This window comes from Limanda limanda, chromosome 19, assembly GCF_963576545.1.
Source record: "Limanda limanda chromosome 19, fLimLim1.1, whole genome shotgun sequence".
NCBI lineage: Eukaryota > Metazoa > Chordata > Actinopteri > Pleuronectiformes > Pleuronectidae > Limanda > Limanda limanda.
Genome location: NC_083654.1, coordinates 9,306,202 through 9,317,813, shown reverse-complemented (window position 1 = coordinate 9,317,813; position 11,612 = coordinate 9,306,202). Strand labels below are relative to the sequence as shown.

Sequence of the window (11,612 nt, the reverse complement as noted above, 5' to 3'; positions counted from 1 at the left end):
AAGTTGGGAGTCCTGCTGCCACAGAGTCAAGTCGTGAGGAAAAATAAGCTACCGGTCTCAGTCGTCCCCCATGGTCCTGCAGCAGCACAGATGTCATATACCCGCCTCTTTCATCCACAGTCTGTGTAAAGCGCCTGGTGCAGTCTGGTAGTCCTAATGTCGGAGGAGATTGCATAGCTAACTTCAAATCAACAAAAGCTTTCTCAGCTTCAGTTGTCCAGGTGACTCTGTTATTTGCAGTGAGACCTTTTCCATACACAATTGCTGATAGTGGTGCCTCTATTTCAGCATAATGTGGAATCCATTGCCGACAATACGAAGTCATCCCTAAAAAACTCATGACTTGTTTCTGGCTTTGGGATAGTTTGAATAGCTTCAATTCGTTTGGATGAGAGGGTTTTACCCTCTGATGTGATTATATGACCCAGAAAGGTAACTTTTTCCGAAACAAATTGCATTTTAGACAAACTAACTTTATGACCATTTGTCGCTAAATGTTTGAGTAACGCCACTGTGTCCTGTATACATGTCTCCTTTGAGGGGGAACAGATCATTAAATCATCCACATACTGCAAAAGGGCACTACCTGCTGGTAGTTCCAGTGATTCCAGATTGTCCCTTAATGCTGCATTAAAGATTGTGGGTGACTCACAATACCCCTGACAAAGGCGTGTAAATGTGTACATTTTTCCTTCAAAAGAAAATGCAAACCAGAACTGACTGTCGGGGTGAATGGGAATACTGAAAAATGCGTTTGCAGATCAACCACAGAAAACCATTTACTCTCAGATGGAACCTGTGAAAGAATAGTATGAGGATTCGGAACATTTGGTGCACGAGCCTGTACTGCAGCATTAACTGCTTGCAAGTCCTGTACAAATCTCCATCCTTGTGGTTGTCCAGATTCCTTCATTTTCCTAACAGGAAAAATAGGTGTTCGAACAGGAGATTTTTCACATGGAACTATCACCCCAGCCCTTAAAAGAGATTCAAAGACTGGTTTAATACCTTCCACTGCTTCCTTTTTCAATGGATATTGATTTTGACATGGTCTATATGATGATTTAGGGATTATCATTACTGGGTCTGCTCCTTTGATTAGACCCACATCATATTTGTGCTCAGCCCACACACATGACGGTACCTGATTCAATTCAGGAATGTCACTTATGTTTAACACAAAACTGAATTGTTCAGTACAACATTTGCCGTAATTCTTTATCATGTACTGCACATTAGGAGAGGTAGGCTGTGGTGAATTTACAGAATCTTTCCTCTTCCCTTCTTTACTGATGTTTAAACCCATTTTTCTTTGCAGACCAAAAGTTCTACTGGTACGGGAGAAAAAATAAAAATGTTCCTAACTCCTATTTAATTTATTTGATCTATATCTTTTTTATTTATCTATATTTTTTAAATTTGAGTTTTGATTTGAGATTATTTTCTTTTATATTTAGTTTTAATAAACCCAATTCTATCTAACGTAGTTACTTCTCCTAATAGGAGGTTTTAGAATACCTCTTTTCCCCTTTTTTTTTTTTATAAATGTTTTTTATATTTTGGTTAAAACATTTCTAAATACACTTAGTGCATCCTAATACCTTTAGAGAAATATCATTCAAATCTCTAGACACACACTTCTCTCTAGTTATACCCCTCCAGGTATTAAATACTTGAGAATTCTATTACTTTTTTATGAAAATAGTTATAATTATCATGAAACTCGACGTCAGAGCTCAATCTTAAAGGTGTGTTTAAATTAGTAAACACTCCATATATCTTATATATACTTCGTTTATCCCAGTTCAACTTCTTTTTTTATTTTTTTTGCAGTGGTTCTAAACCCTGACTTTGTTAAACCCAGTTAACTTTTTTTATTTTGTTTTTTTTGCAGTGGTTCCGAACCCTGACTTTGTTAAACCCAGTTAACTAAAAAACTGTTAAATCCAGTTAACTAAAAAACTGTTAAACCCAGTTAACTTTTTTTTATTGGTTCCAAACCCTGAAGCTTCTCTGAATTCAACACCGGTTTCCAAAACCTTGCTATGCAAGCACGTCTGCTCCTCACTTTTTACAAAATGAGTGAATCCCTTAACCTTAATAAACCCAGTTTATTTTTCGAAATTAGAATTTTACTCACCAGAAAGAAACTGTTTGCTTGTCGTGCTCGGTCCGCATAGATCACTTCAGTGAGAGGGCACCCCTTCTCTTCAGCTTCCAGTCCTCACGTCTCCAAACTGTTTAGGGAGGTTGAGGTAAGAGTCTTCTAGACTCTTTTGTGCACTATTTACCTTCAGCTTTGAGATCCAGAACGACCTCTCACACAAGTTATCCTGCCTGACAACAGCCAGATTGTCGTGGAATTTTACCAATAATCAAGCACAAGTCAGCAAGTGTTCTTTCTGGAGTTTTAATTCTACATCTGCAGATGGGCATCACAGTACAAATCACGGCAAAGATTTCATACAATGAGCCATGACATACAGAAGACACAGCAGTTTTAAACCTTCACAAGCTCCTCCTGTGAGAGGAACACATGTTATCAATTAACCACTTTGATCTTAAGAAATAGGTGATTAGTATCCTGTCTTCTACTCGGTCTTAAGCTCCTTGAGTGAACCATCTGTTTTCAAGGATCTGTTATCAGTGTTTTACAACCCACTCACATCCCCTTTCCTGTGAGGTCATGGTTAGGTGACCCTGTAAGTGAGGAAGTCATATAACATTAGTTGCTTGAGAAACACCCTGATACCTAAGAGAATCCATTTGCTCATCTTTCTATACATCAAAGTAGTTCCTTCCATCAATCAATGCCCAAATGTTAAAATTCCCACCACACATCTCTTTAAGGTAAAGAGGTGCCATATCATTAAGGGCCTTGAAGGTGAGGAGGAGAATTTTAAATTCTATTCTAGATTTAACAGGAAGCCAGTGTAGCGATGCTAATACTGGAGAAATGTGCTCTCTTTTCTTAGTTTGTGTCAGGACACGTGCTGCGGCATTTTGGACCAGCTGCAGAGTCTTTAACGACTTGCTGCTGGAACCTGATAATAGTGAATTACAGTAGTCCAGTCTCGATGTAACAAAGGCGTGGACTAGTTTTTCTGCATCTTTTTGCAAAAGGACGTGTCTGATTTTTGAGATATTACGCAAGTGGAAAAACGCGGTCCTAGAAATTACTTTTAAGTGACTATTAAAGGACAAATCAGGATCGAAGATCACTCCCAAGTTCCTGACTGTGTCATTGGAAGCAAGGGCAATGTCATCTAGCGCAGCTATATCATTAGATAATGTATCTCTAAGGTGTTTAGGGCCGAGTATTATAACCTCTGTTTTATCTGAGTTTAATAAGAGAAAATTGCGGGTCATCCAGGTTTTTATGTCCTTGAGACATGCTCGAAGTTTAGTTAATTGATTACTTTGATCGGGTTTTATTGACAAATATAACTGGGTGTCATCCGCATAGCAGTGAAAATTAATTTACCGAGTGTGTCCTGATAATGTTTCCTAGTGGAAGCATATATAATGAGAATAAAATTGGGCCGAGCACAGACCCCTGTGGAACACCATGGTTAACTTTGGTGCGCACCGATGACTCATTGATTTGAACGAATTGGGAGTGATCAGCAAAATAAGATTTAAACCAGTTTAGGGCCGTTCCTTTAATGTTAATTAACTGTTTTAGTCTCTCTAATAAAATTTGATGGTCAATTGTGTCGAATGCTGCACTGAGATCTAACAGAACAAGGACAGACACAAGTCCTTGGTCTGAAGCTATTAGAAGGTCATTAGTGACTTTTGCCAGGGCTGTCTCTGTGCTGTGATTGGTTCTAAACCCAGACTGAAAGTCTTCAAATATGTTATTTTCCTGGAGAAACTCACAGAGCTGATTGGCTACAACTTTTTCTAAGATTTTAGACAGGAAGGGGAGATTAGATATTGGCCTGTAATTTGCTAAAACCTCTGGGTCTAGGGTGGGTTTTTTGAGTAGGGGTTTGATTACAGCTATTTTAAAAGACTGTGGTACATAACCTGATGATAATGACAGATTGATTGTGTTAAGTAACAAATTATCTATTAGGGGCAGAATTTCTTTAAGTCATTTTGTAGGGTGTGACCACTTACTGGCGAGTTCATGTTCCCCTCAACCTTCATCCCATCCAGTGCAAACCCGTCCCCCTCCTCATCATCATTGTCGCGTCGTCATCTCCATCGTCCTCAGCTTCAGCTTCACAGCATCAGCTTCCCCATCCCCAGTTCAGCATCCACAGAACATGGGGATGAGGCACGTTTTCCTTCATCATAGCCGTGGCGATCTATTCAGCAATTTCAGAGTCTACAGCCATGTCATGTCATGGTGCGTGGAGGTGGAGAGGGCACTGGTCGCCCAGCCACCAGGGGCAGTTTGGAAAAAATGTCTTTTAAGAACTTCCTATAATAGTGCACACACATAACCCTCTCCTGTCAGTAGCAGATCCAGGGCCATTAGTTTCTGTGTGACCAAACAGGGTACAGGAGCAAGCTGTTCAGATATCAGCTTCTTTCAGATCTGCTCCAGGAACAAAATTATCAAGAATTGTCTGTGAGGCTTTTTCAATTTTAAGAGTCAGTGATCTGGATCTCAGCCTTGTAAAGATCCTTTTGTGGAATTGATACTCACCTACAGGCCAGGTGTTTAAGCTTGCACTGTACAGGCCATGTGCAGGGCGTAGTCGGTCGGGCTGGAGTTGACACCGGATGGGAGTGGGTTGCGAAGACATGAAGCCCAGATCCCAGAGTTTGAAAGGAAAACAAACAGAAAAATGATTAATTTGCTGCGATGAGTAATTGAGATTAAAGTAGATTATATAAGTTTATTATTAAAAAGAAACAAACAAAATAATCGAAACAAAACATACATACTAGGGCTGCTCGATTATGGAAAAAATCATAATCACGATTATTTTGGACAATATCAAAATCACGATTATTCAAACGATTATTATGTGCCCTTATTCTGAAGTCAATTTTATTCTTCAAATGACTATAACCGGAAGTACCAGTCACTTCCGGTTCCGGTAATCGCCGATGACGGCTGCGTGTCTTATTCCTCAGTGAAACCAGGATATCGGTGCCCGGTTATTCAAACCCTTAATGATGGCAACCCCAACACTCTCCAAAAAACACTTTGTAACTGAGAACTTTGAAATGTCCTCATTTTTAAATGTCCCCATCTGCCCCCCCACTACAAGCAAATAAGCAGACAGACAGAGAGAGAAAGAGAGGGGTGGGCTACGAGGACCATCATCATTTACCCCCGAACCCCGACATTGAACGGGTTCCATACAACAACAAGCGGAAAATCGCGGGCTGATCGGCGCAGGGAAATGCGGGTCCGGAGTGAACAGCCGGACGGCTGCGCGCTGGAGAATGTGCGCGGCGCGGCCGCTACACTGCTGCTGCTGCTGCTCGTCGGATTCGAAGAGTCGCGCTGTTTTTTAAACACCGCAACTCTTCGACCACACACACAACTCGCCTCCTTCACTTCACAGCTGCTGGAGAGTGAGTGCCAGTCAGCGGGGCCGAGCTGAATGCTTTGGGGGAAGGACTGAATTGCGCATGCGCGTCTCTTTCGAAAAAAAGTCAAATAATCGTTTCAACTCGATTATGGTAGTTTGGAGATCGTTTGACCCCATAATCGTAATCACGATTATATTTCGATTAATTGAGCAGCCCTAATACATACCCTCCTTTTGTGGTGAACAATTACAATAAAACTTTTGAGGTGCGGTCGGCCAAATCAGTGGACATTAATAAACAAAAGGTTAAACAAGTTGAATTTCAATAAGCAGCAGATATGACAGCGTTTTAGTATTTGAGTTCAAACCATTTTCCAAAATTCATTGACTGCTACACGATAATTCAGAAGCTTTGACGTCGAACTGTCCTGTGATAAAACAGGAATCACATACCAAGGACAAATGTGTGAGAGATTAGATTCAATCAAACGTTTCAGAGTTGACAGCTGAAACAAAACAAAACAATTTAAGAGTTATTCTGCAGTCACACCAATAAAACTCCTTCCTCCGACTGACCAGCAGTCTGTAGTGGTGGCGATGTGATCCACAGCCCTCATGGCCTCAGATACCAATATTTTCATTTTTCTTTTCAACGCAGGGTGGCCCTTGAGATGAATTTAGCATTAGGCTGTAGATCGGTGAGTCTCTAAAGCAGTGGTTCTTAACCTTATTGGAGGTACTGAACCCTGCAAGCTTCATCAGTGCATTCACCGAACCCTTCGTAATTGGAAAAATAAAATATGATTTCTTCAAAACATAGGTATATAATTTGTTAGTGCACAAAATGAACCATGCATCAGTTGCGCACAAAATCAATGTGTTCAAAGAACAAAACCAACCATAAAAACCAACAAAAATATAACTCAATGACTATTTACTGCAAATCAATGTGACTCCTCGTATTTTGTTTTATGATTTGCATGCTTTCTCTACATCAAAAAAAGAAGAGAAAAATATCAGTTTGATGCTCAACACATTACACAGCAGTTATTACTATGACAGGCAGCCTACAGTTTGTTTAAACATGAATGTTATGTTAATACATTTTAATAGCCCTTTCACAGCAAAAAATGTTGACACTAAAACTAGTAGGGTATGGTAAACGGTTATTACCAATGATATCGGCCGTTGAATATATTACATTGCATTTAAATAGAACTGCATCTTTCCTAAGTTACTGAGGTAGGATATGCAACTACTGTATATGTTGCAGCCGGAGAATATAATTGGGAGAATAAATTAGCAACTGGACTCAGACAATGGACATACAGAATATACATAGATTCAGCAGAAAGATTATACTACACTACTGGCATCACTCCTCAGTGTGTTTTGTAGCTTTTTTTTGATCTCTGATTGTCTTGCCATGTAAATAGATTTTTACAGGTTTAAATCCTTCTCCATTTGCATGCGTACGGAGAGCCTTGCATCAGCCAGTCCCACTACTATCCTATCTCTGATTAGCTCGGTCTAATAGTTGCAGTGCTCTGCTAATGCATGAAGGGCAGTTACAAACACGTCGACTGTTTCATCTGCCTCCTGCCTGCGCATGTTAAAACGTGCGCGCTCATATACAATGTTCTTTCTAACAATGAAGGACTCAAATCCGTCTCTCACTTTTGTGTATTCATGCTGGTCTGCATCTACAGTTTTAAGCCTCTCAATACGTCATTTGCTTCGTCTCCCATGCAGTATATCAAGTTTTAAACCTGGTTGTCTTCGGAGCTTGCAGACAGATTGCTTGCGTGACGGAATCTCTCAATTCTCCGAATCCATTTTGTCCAGTTGTTCGGCTTGGAAAATTCGAAAGGCTCCGGCGGCTGGAAGTTAAACGTAGCGCTGGGAGTGTTAGCCGCCATGCTAAGGTTAGCTGCTTCCCGGTCCTGCGGGTTATCACTCATCTAACTTCACCGAACACTTCTTCCGAACTTTTACCTTCGTCCCTATGGTAGTAGACCTTTATATGTCCTGCTTTAGCTACACAACACTTCTGACACCATGTCAAGTTCGCTTAATAATGTGCGTGAGACAGACTGTGTGCTAATGTTGACATCTATCCATATTCGGGTCCAGACTTCCGTGTCTGACCCGCCCCCCACATTCATTGCCTCATCCAATTGGTCCACAACATAACAACATAGGGGCTTCCTATTGGCTTAGCCTACATGTCAATCAACTGTTGTAAATAACATTGAACAAACGCAATGATCGTCAGTTAAAATGGAAACCCGGTCACAGAGAGAAATAATCCACCGAGTTTAACAGAATTGTAAGCTATTTTATGTAGTGACTCTTAGTTTGAAGAGGAGTTTACCGGAAGTGTGTTGTGTGAGGAGTGTGGTGGAAGTTGACGGATAATAAACGGGTGCTGTATCCCGAATTGATGCCCCTCTGCTGTCTTCTTTTGACTGAGTCAATACAACTAAACGCTCGGCTACATTGGTGGCAGCGGTGGGATCAAGCCCACTCAATGCCCATCGCAAGATAAGTGCACGGTGAGGACGAATGAAGCAGCTCAAAGTTTTAACGTGTTAGCTAAAGTTAGCCACAGCTAATTGACGTGCCGCTAAAGTGTGGACAGATCTTCTGTGACGCATTCCACGAGGAAATCCAGCGCTCTCCCTCACTATAAGAAAAGAGAGTGTTGGAATTAAAAGAACTTCAACGTAGATTAAGATCTGGAGGGGTGCCACAGACCCCCTGGACTATAAAATGCCGTACGGAGAGAGATCCATCTCAAGCAACGTCAGGATCGAGCTCCCGCTGCCCTTCACTGGGGAGGAAAAAGAAAGTGTCCCCTGCTTGGCTCGACAGTTTGAGGTGGCCGTGCAGGCGCTGGTGACCGGCGCGGGGGGCGACTATGAGTATGAACTTTTCCGGATTTTACCAACCCGCCTGGCTAGAGCTGCGTTTCTCTTGTGGGATAGCCTGCCGAAGGCCGTTCAAACTGACTATTCTGCAGTGAAGGAGAAACTACAAGAGGCGTTTGGACAAAGACATTTTCTGGACCGCTTCAGAGCAAATCTCTCAGCTCGTCCTCGAGCTTTAGGTAAGAGCTTGGAGGTATATGCAGCAGTCTGCTGTGGCTGAGGTTGGGCCTGGATGATGTTACTTTGTGGATTGTCGTCCTTGTTGTCTCCGAGCTGCTCCTCTGCTCGGTGCTGCTGACTGTACGCCTGGATGGCCGCTTCCAGTTGCTCGTGATCTTGCTGGATCATGTCTTTGTTCAGGGCCACACGTGCCTCCCCTTCAGTGGGGAAATTATCCTCATTGCTGCCAAACTGCTGCTGCTCCTCTTGGGCAATGTTTTCCCAGTTCTGCTTGCACGACATTTTGGCGTTGCTGAGGTCTTTGTAGGGCATCTGCAATGTTATAGCCAGGTGGAGCAGATGGAGTGTTCCACGAGAAGGGGTAACCCACGTAATCAGCAGCCCCATCTCCACCCAACCTTCCCTCAGCAGAAATGTATTGTGTTTGGAGGTAAATTATACTAAACCCTCTGGCCACCAGTGAGGAGCCGGACAGGCTGAGGCTCTCAGGACAGAGTAAGAGCAGCAATAAGAAATCAGGCTATTGTGTTTTACAGCCTTATTATTCATAAATCTTAAATTTATGAATTTAAAAGGGCCACGTGTGCTACACAGAGAACAGGATACCCTAAATAAATATCTTAAGGTTCTTTTTATTGAAGCGTGGTGATTAGATGGAAAATAGGGAAAAAGAAAAATCACTATAAACAAAAGTTTATAGCATGTTTTTTTTACTGCAAATCAATCAATTCAACTTTATGTGTATAAAAGCATCCTTAATACAGGTTATTGAAGTTCAAAGTGTTTTACATTTGACTGATAAGACAAATGCTGACAATTAAATACAGTAAAATATAGTTTAAATGCTTTAATAGCAATTTAAAAATTGAAAATTAAATTAAAAAAATTAAATTAAAAACAAAACAAAAATACGGGTCATTGGTGAAAAATATTTTTATTCAAAAAGTAAAGGATTAATTTGGGAATACCTGAAATACTGAATGAGGCCATTCTTTCACTGCAAAGATATAGAAAATAAAACTAAGGCCGGGTAACTTTGAACCCTGAAAAAATAACACTTGCTTGTGACTAACTATTAAACTCCACCCGGGTTTAATAGAAAATAATAAATTCAAAGGATTCATTTAACAAACTAAAATTTCTAGGGCTGCAAAGCAGAACTGGGCGGGCCCGAGCACATGCATTTTGTAGTGTTGCATGCGTTTTGCCTGAAAAAAATAAATAATGACAGAGGAAATATTGACACATAGAGCTGTTCAGGCTTGGACACTGATCATGAGACAGAAGTTTGGTGGTGATAGGACAACGCACACTGGAGTTATGACAACATTGTCTCCTTTGGCGAAGGATGAACCTTCGCCGTGCCTCAATATTTACACGGTTTGAGGAAATCTCCCCAATTCCTGAGCGAGAAAAAGAGAGAGATACTCACCTTTGCAAGACATCAAAGATTCCTTTGAACTCTGACCACTGACATTCACTGCAGGAGTGGAGTTGTTTGTTTACGGCTCAGCATCAAAGGATTCAGGCAAATTATTTGACTCTTGAGAGCTTTAATTCCTTTGATTATCACTTTTTTTATATATTTCATTAGAGGTTATAAACGCTGACTCCCTCCAGAGTAGACATCATACAACCGGTTTCAATTGACTGGCAAGCCTAACCTGATGTTTATTTGCAGATTATGGGAAGTGTAACTACTAAACTGCATCAATCTTCCCTACTGATGATAGCACCTCTCTCTCTCTCTCTCTCTCTCTCTCTCAGGTCATGGCTGAATCCAGTATATCTTCCACTGATGGGAAGTTAGCTGAAGAATTTGCTGTTCCCGCCCATGTTGAGGAGGTCAAGGCAAAGATGTCTGCTTTTGCGACCCAACATGCGGCTGCAGGTCGCCCAGGTGGTTCTCCATCACGTCCCGGGGGCACCAAAGTTCCCCTCGAGTCGCGCACTGTCCACTTCCTCGATAACTTCAGCAGTGGCAGACGAGGAGCCTGCTCTGCAGAGTACTTCATAGACTCCGGCTACGCTGTCGTCTTCCTGCACAGGCACCGCTCCATCTACCCTTATACTCGAATGTTCTCGACCATAAATGTGCTGGATGCCCTGCAGTTCACAAGTGGGGATGAAGCATCTGGCTTCTCCGGTGAAGTGCTAGTTAACCAACAGGTGCTTCCTAACATAGCCAAAGTGCTGAAGAAATACCAGGGAGTGAAAGATGGCGAACTCTCTCCTGCCCATTGAGTTCAGCACTCTGTCAGAGTATCTGCATCTTCTCAAAGCAGCAGCACAGGCACTCAGCACTATAGGTACAGATTAATAACAATTTCACAGGTTGAAGTCCTTACTGAACAAATTATTCATAATCTGTTATCCAATGTTTTTCTGCACTTAGGACAAAGGCCATGTTTTATTTGTCGGCAGCTGTGTCTGATTTCTATATCCCAGATCTGAGAATGCCTGAACACAAAATCCAGTCTTCAAATGGTCCTCTTCAAGTGAGTAGGAATACTGCTGTACATTCAAGATTCCAGTTTCTAATTAAGACTGAGGTGACTGTATGGTTCTAGGCATGGAAGTGTTGATTTTGTACGTGATATCCCATACTTTTGATCCTGTGCCATCATCAGGTCCAGTTTTGTTTTATTCAACAAAATTGTTTATGAACCAAATACCTGCAAAGCAAAACTCGAATGGAAACTTCATCTAGAATGTTTTCAAATTTAAAGGGTTCCTGAGCTAATCTCTGTAGATTTGTGTTATGTTACTTAAAAAACAAAGAAAAGAACAGGGGTTGAAAACAATAGTCTCTTTGGTTGAGGTAATGATATTCCTGGTTCAGCCTTCTCTTTTTACACTGTAGTAAATGTTTGCATACTAAAATGATAAAACAAAAGGCTAAGCATGTTATAGCATTAACTTAAAGCACTGTGTGTCTAAGTAACGCTCACGGAACAGTAAGTATGGCTGTTGATCAGTTTGTTATTAATGATATATCTTTCTT

At 41.3% G+C, this 11,612-nt stretch overlaps 1 pseudogene; it reads left to right on the top strand.

The window, feature by feature from the left end:
• The first annotated feature begins 10,378 nt into the window (after positions 1-10,378).
• LOC133026432 (phosphopantothenate--cysteine ligase-like) lies at positions 10,379-11,193 on the top strand (annotated as a pseudogene).
• Positions 11,194-11,612: the final 419 nt, after the last annotated feature.